The 9,882-nt window shown below is 36.5% G+C and overlaps 1 long non-coding RNA gene across 1 annotated transcript; it reads left to right on the top strand.

Moving 5' to 3' along the window:
- The first annotated feature begins 2,362 nt into the window (after positions 1-2,362).
- Positions 2,363-9,099, top strand: LOC137637459 (uncharacterized). Its single transcript, XR_011043644.1, has 2 exons — positions 2,363-2,488; positions 7,024-9,099. It is a non-coding gene; the product is annotated as an uncharacterized lncRNA (long non-coding RNA).
- Positions 9,100-9,882: the final 783 nt, after the last annotated feature.

Raw genomic sequence — 9,882 nt, 5'->3', positions numbered from 1 at the left:
ACCTTCGTGAATTCAATTGTTCACTATACAGAGAACTGTATAACCTATTGCATACAAAATCCTGCGTTCGCTGTTTTATGATGAGTACTCCCGCAACCAGATGGTTTTAAACCTTCCTCGATTTTTTACACTCGGCATGCCTCGCGTTGTAGGGTACAACACCCCATCTCTCACTAACTCAGCCTCTGTCTCGCATCGTCTCTCCTCACATTTGCATCTCCCGCTTTAATACTTCTTGCAGAATCATGTTGTTATACAAGAAAAATAATGTAAAAATCCTGTACATATCAAGTGGGTTTATAATGATTTTAGTGTATAAAGTGAAACATACATTATGCTACCCCATGCACCAAACAGTTACCAAACAATCAACGGCTCAAGAGTAGCATCATCCTTCAGACTTATTATATAGGCCTTTGTGCGTAAATGTCTGGCGGTGTTTTACTGATACTTATTCCATTCATTTATAATGTTAGTCTATTCATTGTCTATTAACATTATTGTTATATAAACTACTGTAGAGTACTATATATGAAAAACTGTACTTTACAGTAGTAAGGTAGATATAAGCTATATGTACGGTGAGTTAGAAAAGTGCAAGTTGACCTGCTGAAAACAGCAGAGATTTAAAAGTTTTACCTTAGCTAATTATGCTGTACTCTCCTGATAGTACTGTACTTATATTACAGTAATATACACTTCAGTAGCAGCAAGTGTTATTAGATGGGAACAACAGTGTTTTGTTACATTGTGTGTAGCGATGACTCGTGTTGTATACTGTAGTGTTACCGTGTACTGTACGTACGTATGTACAGTGTACATTTACAGTTACTGAAATGAGTTCATACACTGATGCAATACTTATACTGTGATAGAAACCAAATATATACTATTAGACTGTACATTGGGTTACTTAGTATGTTAGTCAGTGGGCATTGCGTTAGTAGGTTATGAGTTGACTCACCCAAGGGCAGCAAGTATTCACGGATTCTCACTATTCCCACCTTTTTCTGCTACCTAGCCCCTGCGAATATCAAGAGCTGACTAATTTTAGAAGTTATGACTGAAAAATATCATTTTGAAATGGAAATAAAACACAAGGACTAGATAAGGACACCATCTAACCTAAAGTTCCTAACCAAACCTAACCTTAAAGCTGTATCCTTATCTGCCCTTGGGGCTACATCCACCTTGCGACACCCCTTCAGGGTGCCATATCCTTATCAATCCCCCAACATTAGACTGCTGTATCTTTATCTTCCCAACCCTTACATTGATGTATCCTTACCTATTCCCCTTAGACTGCCATACCCTTACCTACGTACCTACCAGAAATTTCCTTAATAAAAAAGATAAAAAAAAATGGTTGATTACTCACTGTTTGGGGATATTTTGTTCTAAATTTAGAGGGGCAAAAGAATGATAACTTACATATAAAGCAACACATTTAAAAATTGTTGGCTCAACTTTTTGTTTTAGAAATTAGTGGTGAGTAATTGTATCTATGCTATTGTCACATGGGTTTAGCAAATTTCAATCTTTTTCTGATATATTCACTAACTAACCTTTTGAACTACAGCATATTGAACTTTTAAATTTTCATGCTACAGGTCTCAAAATATTCTAGGCAAGTAATTTCTTAAAGCCTATGGAGTGCTTTTGGTGAAAAATATTTGGTTACAAGGTCATCTTCATTTACTCGCTGGCTGCAACATGTCACAAGTGCTTTTCGGGGAATACAATCTATTTGTAATGGTATTTAATAAGGTAATTGTGATGTACATAGGAAGCTCTGTGAGATTTACCAAGTGATAATATAGCATCACTGATTAAGGGTTAGTTACACAGTGAAGACACTATTGAATGAAAACAACCATCTAGCAGCCTGGGGTAGGTTAGGCGAATATGGTTTAGACGTGATGTATCCTAGTCTTTCACAAGGTTTCTTGCACCCAAAGCCTAGGCATCACATACTACAATATGTTTGTTGTGATTTATGTTTATCTGTGATTTGTACATGGTGTAATACACTTTTTATGGTATCCCTTCCTGTGAAACCGCTTCCCTCTTGGAATCCTTAATAATTGTGAAATTAGAAGTTGAGATATATGAAAATTGATGGTTTGAGCCCAAAATAATTGTTACTAAGGGTAAGTAGATTATTAATATTGTTCATTGAATGAAAAATATCTGGCAATTGGTTGTCAGTTTTGAAAACTAAACTTATGAGAGCCGATACATTAATATCATTGATTCAGCAACATTCCTTTTTGAAAGGTCCTTTAAGATAATTGATAAAATTTGTTATATTCTGTTGTGATATATAAAATTCGAGTGTTTTAAAAATATTTTCATTTTATTTCAGGTGCATTTTGAGCAGTGAGCAATGATACACTGAGAATTGAAGGGTTATAATTTTACTGTTCTTCGGTAAGATCATTAAATCTATGAAGATAACCCGCTTACTCTGGTAACTGGAGTTTTAAAGGTAAGCTTATCAATGAGCATTGTTTGTTAGGGTTGAATGGTATTAGGAATATAAATGTTGGCTTGTTAGCAGATTGAAGTCTAATTGACTTTTGAGGAAATTGGATTTGCCCTTATATGGATTCATGATCCTAGATTGTCAATGGCTTGCATCAGGAGAGGCAAGTTTATGGATTGAGTAACATTTAAATTCAATAATAATTTCATTCTTAGTTTTCAAGGCAAAGTCTACTTGTTAGTAGATTACACTAGGATTGACTTTCTTTACTGCCTTGACATTTGTTAGTTATTAATTCTAGATTATAATTAATGAAGGTAGTCGAAGGTTTTAAGTGCTCTTGTTAGAAGACTAAAGTATTATTGGATTACTGATAGATCAGGGGTGATTTGATTGTTAATAGATTTTGATAGTGGTGGATTTCCTATGTTCCTACGCAAATACAAACCATCGTCCTTTGACAAGATTATGATTTCCACTTGGCTAGAACTCGGCTGTTAAATTTCATAACAAGGTGTCAGTAGTAACTGGTTTGTGGTGGGAAAACCCTACCCCTCGCCAGCGTACACATAAGCCACTTTGACTTCAGCCACTGGTTATACGCACGTATGCTTGTTATCTCCCTATCTTGCCTGGTCACTGTTATTTTGTGTATGATTGTGATAGTAAAACCACGTGTGGACATTTGATCCTGCCCTAGAGGGTGCTGATCATAAGTGGGTACCTTCTAAGACCTAATTCCATGATATTAATTCTTAGGCTTGCAGGATACTCAGCTTAACCTGAGACATTGTCTCTCTCCAAATTGTTATAATATATATCCTGAGGCTAAGGTTCATAAAAAGGAGAACCAAATACTATGAACTTTTAATTGAGTCATGCTGACCCCTACTAAAGATTCGGTAATGTAAAAACATTATAATAGTCGAACAATAATTCATTTGTTGACTTAGAATTAGGTTAATAATTTGGTTAGTGTGATAGCTTGGTCAAGGGACAAAGGCAGGATATAACAATTAATTGTTGATAAATGCAGGATTATATCGTTAATGGATAATGTTGGAAATATTAATTTGATATATGTAAGGTAACACTGATTATTTATGGGCAAAAGACATGTATTATTGTTCTGTGATTTGACATGTTAAAGCCGTGATTATGATGAGACGAGGTTGCCAGTTTAACAGTGATGAATACGTTAGTCATTGGATGAAGTATATACATTAAGAAAAAAAAACCTATTAATAATCGAGACTACAGTAGGTTAATGAATCAGTGTGATAAGCTGTTCCATAGTTCAATGCCATATTAGTAAGATGGTGAATCTAGGTAGAACTATAAGAGCACCCTGAGGGTAGACCTCCACCACTTTTAGCTTATTTTATAACCATGTGAGAACTTGGGGTTAAGATAAGGTTAATTCGGTCCCCTTTTTGCTTGACCTTGACCTTTGACCTCAGACATTCAAAATTAAATCGCTTGCACGTTTAAACATAACATTTAATCCATGAAAGTTTCGCTACTCAATAAAGTAAAATTTTGTCCAGGAAGTTTTTTTGTTGAGTGTAGTTGGAAAAGTGTATGGTAGAGTAATGATTAATAGGATTAAGGATAAATTAGAGAATGCAATCTTAGAAGTACAGGGTGGTTTTAGAAGAGGTAGGGGTTGTATGAATCGGATTTTTACAGTTAGGCAGATATGCGAGAAATATTTAGCAAAAGGTAAGGAGGTGTATGTTGCGTTTATGGATCTGGAGAAAGCTTATGATAGAGTTGATAGGGAAGCAATGTGAAAGGTTGTTGCAAGCAGTGAAAAGTTTCTACAAAGGTAGTGAAGCATATGTTAGAATAGTAAATGAAGTGTATGATTGGTTTCCGGTGAGAGAGGGGCTGAGACAGGGATGTGTGATGCCGCCGTGGTTGTTTAACTTGTATGTTGATGGAGTGGTGAGAGAGGTGAATGCTCAAGTGCTTGGACGAGGATTAAAACTGGTAGACGAGAATGACCATGAATGGGAGGTAAATCAGTTGTTGTTTGCGGATGATACTGTACTGGTTGCAGACACAGAAGAGAAGCTTGACCGACTTGTGACAGAATTTGGAAGGGTGTGTGAGAGAAGGAAGTTGAGAGTTAATGTGGATAAGAGTAAGGTTATAAGATGTACGAGAAGGGAAGGTGGTGCAAGGTTGAATGTCATGTTGAATGGAGAGTTACTTGAGGAGGTGGATCAGTTTAAGTACTTGGGGTCTGTTGTTGCAGTAAATGGTGGAGTGGAAGCAGATGTATGTCAGAGAGTGAATGAAGGTTGCAAAGTGTTGGGGGCAGTTAAGGGAGTAGTAAAAAATAGAGGGTTGGGCATGAATGTAATGAGAGTTCTATATGAGAAAGTGATTGTACCAACTGTGATGTATGGATCGGAGTTGTGGGGAATGAAAGTGATGGTGAGACAGAAATTGAATGTGTTTGAGATGAAGTGTCCAAGGAGTATGGCTGGTGTATCTCGAGTAGATAGGGTTAGGAACGAAGTGGTGAGGGTGAGAACAGGGTAAGAAATGAGTTAGCAGCTAGAGTTGATATGAATGTATTGAGGTAGTTTGGCCATGTTGAGAGAATGGAAAATGGCTGTCTGCTAAAGGAGTTGATGAATGCAAGAGTTGATGGGAGAAGTACAAGAGGAAGGCCAAGGTTTGGGTGGATGGATGGAGTGAAAAAAGTTCTGGTTGATAGGAGGATAGATGTGAGAGGCAAGAGAGCGTACTAGAAATAGGAATGAATGGCGAGCGATTGTGACGCAGTTCCGGTAGGCCCTGCTGCTTCCTCCGGTGCCTTAGATGACCGCGGAGGTGGCAGCTGTAGGGGATTCAGCATTATGAAGCTTCATCTGTGGTGGATAATGGGGGAGGGTAGGCTGTGGCACCCTAGCAGTACCAACTGAACTAGGGCAAGTCCCTTGTCAGGCTGGGAGGAACGTAGAGAGTAGAGGTCCCCTTTTTGTTTTGTTTCATTTGTTGATGTCGGCTACCCGCCGAAATTTGGGGAAATGCCTTGGTATATGTATGTATGTGTACAAACAGACATAGACGGGCAAAAACATAGCCTCCTCCCAACTTGCTTGGCAGAGGTAATGAGTTGGTTAATTGATTGAAGATTTAACCATAAAATCTACTTAAACTAATTACTTGATATGATAAGATAGCTGCAGTTGCTGTAGATTATCTGGACAATATATAAGGAAAATTTAAAAAGGTATTTCAATTACAAAAATCATTTACCTAATAAATTTAGGAAGTAGCAGATAGTTCTTCCTTTTATTAGATTGAAAACACTATATTTAATCATTCATTTGCAGTGAACTGTTCTCTCGTATAGTAAGAAATATTCTACACCTGAAACTGTTCGTGTCAATAATTCCTATTTTTCCTTAGAATTGGTGTATTCAATTTTTCATAAATACTTTTAGTATTGCTTGGAGAAAATTTCAGGGATTAATTGAAAGATTAAGAAGAGCTTCTAAGGATTAGGGTGGGAGCTCCTAAGGTTTAGGGGGGAGCTCCTGAGAATTAGGGGGAGCTCCTAATGATTAGGGGGAGCTCCTAAGGATTAGGGGGAGCTCCTAATGATTAGGGGAGCTTCCTAATGATTAGGGGGAGCTCCTAATGATAAGGGGGAGCTCCTAAGGATTAGGGGGAGCTCCAAAGGATTAGGGGGAGTTCCTAATGATAATGAGGAGCTCCTAATGATTAGGGGGAGCTCCTAAGGATTAGGGGGAGCTCCTAAGGATAAGGGGATGCTCCAAAGGATTAGGGGGAGCTCCTAAGGATTAGGGGCAGCTCCTAAGGATTAGGGGGGAGCTCCTAAGGATTAGGGGGAGCTCCTAAGGATTAGGGAGGAGCTCCTAAGGATTAGGGGGAGCTCCTAAGGATTAGGGGGAGCTCCTAAGGATTAGGGGGGAGCTCCTAAGGATTAGGGGGAGCTCCTAAGGTTTATTGGGGAGCTCCTAAGGTTTATTGGGGAGCTCCTAAGGTTTATTGGGGAAGCTCCTAAGGATTAGGGGGAGCTCCTAAGGATTAGGGGGAGCTCCTAAGGTTTATTGGGGAGCTCCTAAGGATTAGGGGGAGCTCCTAAGGATTAGGGGGAGCTCCTAAGGATTAGGGGGAGCTCCTAAGGTTTATTGGGGAGCTCCTAAAGTTTATTGGGGAGCTCCTAAGGATTAGGGGAAGCTCCTAAGGGTTAGTGGAAGCTCCTATTAGACATTGGATGACCTGAGGTCAGTCAATAAGGTAGTTTGATATTTCCTTATTAGGATATAGAAGACAATATCTTTCCCCGTTTACAAGATATTCTTTTGGTCTCATGGATATGTCTTATTTCATTATTTCCTCTTTTGTTTTCAATACATTGGAATATTTTGTATTTATAGTTGATCATGCAGAATATTTCCTTTTTTTAAAGTATAGGCTTAATATAGAAGTGCATAGTCAAATATTTAAGTAGAGATCCATATCTCTGAAATTAACATCCTTTATTCATTTTTCAGACTATAACTCTCTCAAAAAAAAGAGAAGAAAGTACGTATATTCTCCTGCTCAATGCAGAAAATTAAACAGCAAGTATGCACTTATGATGAAGATCAGCAGCGATTTTCAACAGGAAAAGTTTACAGAAAGTTTTCAAGGAAGAACCAAATAGTCTCAACTGAAGAGGCCAGTCTATAATCAAGCATTTCTGGAGCATCATAACAACACTACTATATTGTAAATATCATGAAATGCTCAATTGACCAGTTTTGTGGGCCATGTGTTACGATGGTCCCTCCATTTATATTTTATTTGTTCTATAGCAATGAATGTGTTACAATAGTTCCTCCAGTGATATTCCAATAAGTTCAATAGCAATCACTGTGTTACGATGGTCACTCCATTTATAGCGTTAGGTTTAATAGCAATCATTGTTATGATGGTCATAGAATTTATATCCCATAGGCTCAATACCAATTACTAACTTTTATGGTCATTCCATTTATATCCCATAGATAGGTATGGCTATTTTTTATAGCAGACTGTAAACACCAAGAATTAGGTCTAGATCAACATTTATGAGTTTTTTCACTTGAAATTCTGATTGCAATTTTCTGATTATTAATTGCTCGTTTAGTTTGCTTTAAACTAAGTGGTGGATACCTGATATACTGAATGATGATGAACTATTACCTTTTAGAATAATTAGCCGGTAATATTATGTGATCATAAATTAATTGATTTTATATGTATTATTGAAAGTATTTTTGGAAATAGAGGAAATTTAACTAACAACCAATTAAGACATCAAATGTAATTGAGGAAAGAGTTTTTGCTTGGGAATTTCCTGGTAAAGTTTTCAGTTTTGATTAATTACCTGTTGAATCAAATGTCAATTTCCTCTAGATGGCATTATCATTTTTAGGATTGTGTAAAATGCTGTAAATAAGTGATCTAAATGTGACTGAATGAAGGGAAAATTAACATTAATCATAATTTGAGCAATTGGTTGAAATTCATTCTACAATCTGTATACTGATGTATATTAAATTGCGTGTGAATATAACCTTTAATTATATTAACTTTATATCGTTTCATCTTTTGTGTGTGTATACCCTTTCATCTTTGTGTCTATATTACTCTTTCACGCCTTTATACCATTTCATCTTTTGTTATCTATAACGTTTCATCTCTGTATACCATTTCATTTCTCTCGAGAGACTTGTCACCAAATTATTTAGCAACTGTCATTGAATGTTCTTTGACAAAAAGTGAAATCTAGGTCTGTGTTCACTTAGATTTTAGGTCTGTGTCCTCTTAGAATCTAAGACTTATGTTCTCATAAAAGGTATAAGATGATTTTCTTAGAAGCTATTGGCCAAAAAAGTGTGGCTCTCTATTTTCTTAGAAGCTATTGGCCAAAAAAGTGTGGCTCTCTATTTTCTTAGAAGCTATTGGCCAAAAACGTGTGGCTCTCTATTTTCTTAGAAGCTATTGGCCAAAAAAGTGTGGCTCTCTATTTTCTTAGAAGCTATTGGCCAAAAAAGTGTGGCTCTTTATTTTCTTAGAAGCTTTTGGCCAAAAAAGTGTGGCGCTCTATTTTCTTAGAAGCTATTGGCCAAAAAAGTGTGGCGCTCTCTCTTTCCTGGGTGGGGGAGGGGAATAGCTTATCATATTTCAGTAACCAACACGTGCATAAATATTGGTATTATTTAATATACTAAAAAGGTAAAAAAATAGAGGAATTTTACTTTTTGTTCCAAAATAGTCGACATATCTCCTTCCCTCTTGCAATAATGTATTGCTTAAATGAAAATTTCATAGAAAGCCCCAGTAATTTGAATAATTTTTCCTATAATACAGTGAGACGAAGGGTTAACTAAATCAAGATTTTACTTTTTACTAAAGTTTAGATTTCTTACGAGCAACTGTTTGTAATCTTGTATAACAAGTAGTAAGGAAAGTCACGAATAGAATCATTTTGAATATTTGTGAAGGGAATCGTGTATTTCTCTCTCTCTCTCTCTCTCTCTCTCTCTCTCTCTCTCTCTCTCTCTCTCTCTCTCTCTCTCTCTCTCTCTCTCTCTCTCTCTCTCTCTCTCTCACACATCTTAGAATTAAGGTTATATTCACAATAAAAGATAAATTTTAGATTGTCTGGAAACTTTTTCCAAGGTGTTTGTAAGTCTAATATCAAAACTTCATATCAAATGTTTGTGTTTTTCGTAAAATTAATAATTTTCCAAAAAATTTCAATATTTTAATAATTCTAGTCACTTCTTACATTTGCAGTAGCATATCCTGTTTTATGTATTTTTTTTCTGCAATCATCTAGTGAACGAGCATCTGTTTCAAAACATTGACATAATTGTCAAAAGTGTAAAATCTCGTGTATTGGTTTTAAGCTTAGCATATCTATACAAAAGATGTAATTGACTACATTGTACTCTTCTAGAATATAGCCCAAATAGTTAATAACAGCTTTAGTTTGAAGGATTACAAGCTTGAATTTATATTAAAATGGTTTTATGAAAGAAATAGTAATTTGAGTTCTGGGGATGCATAGTTTTTTTTTATCATAGTTTTAAGAGGAGAAAGACATCAGTGAAGCATTTTCAAATCATCATTTCCTAAATTACAGGAAAGGGGGTAATTGCAGGAAGGGAGGAATTGCAGGAAGGGGGAATTGTGGAAAGGGAGTAATTGCAGAAGTTGGAATTGAGAAAGAAGAATTGTTAGAAAGGGAGGAATTGCAGGAAGGGAGTAATTGCAGGAAGGGGGTATTGTGGAAAGGGAGTAATTGCAGGAAAGGGGTATTGTAGAAAGGGAGTAATTGTAGGAAGGGGAATTGTGAGAAAGAGGAATTGCAAGGAGAAGGA

This window comes from Palaemon carinicauda, unplaced genomic scaffold, assembly GCF_036898095.1.
Source record: "Palaemon carinicauda isolate YSFRI2023 unplaced genomic scaffold, ASM3689809v2 scaffold764, whole genome shotgun sequence".
Classification (NCBI taxonomy): domain Eukaryota; kingdom Metazoa; phylum Arthropoda; class Malacostraca; order Decapoda; family Palaemonidae; genus Palaemon; species Palaemon carinicauda.
Note: the sequence above shows the minus strand (reverse complement) of the source record. Positions and strands in the feature narration are given on the sequence as shown.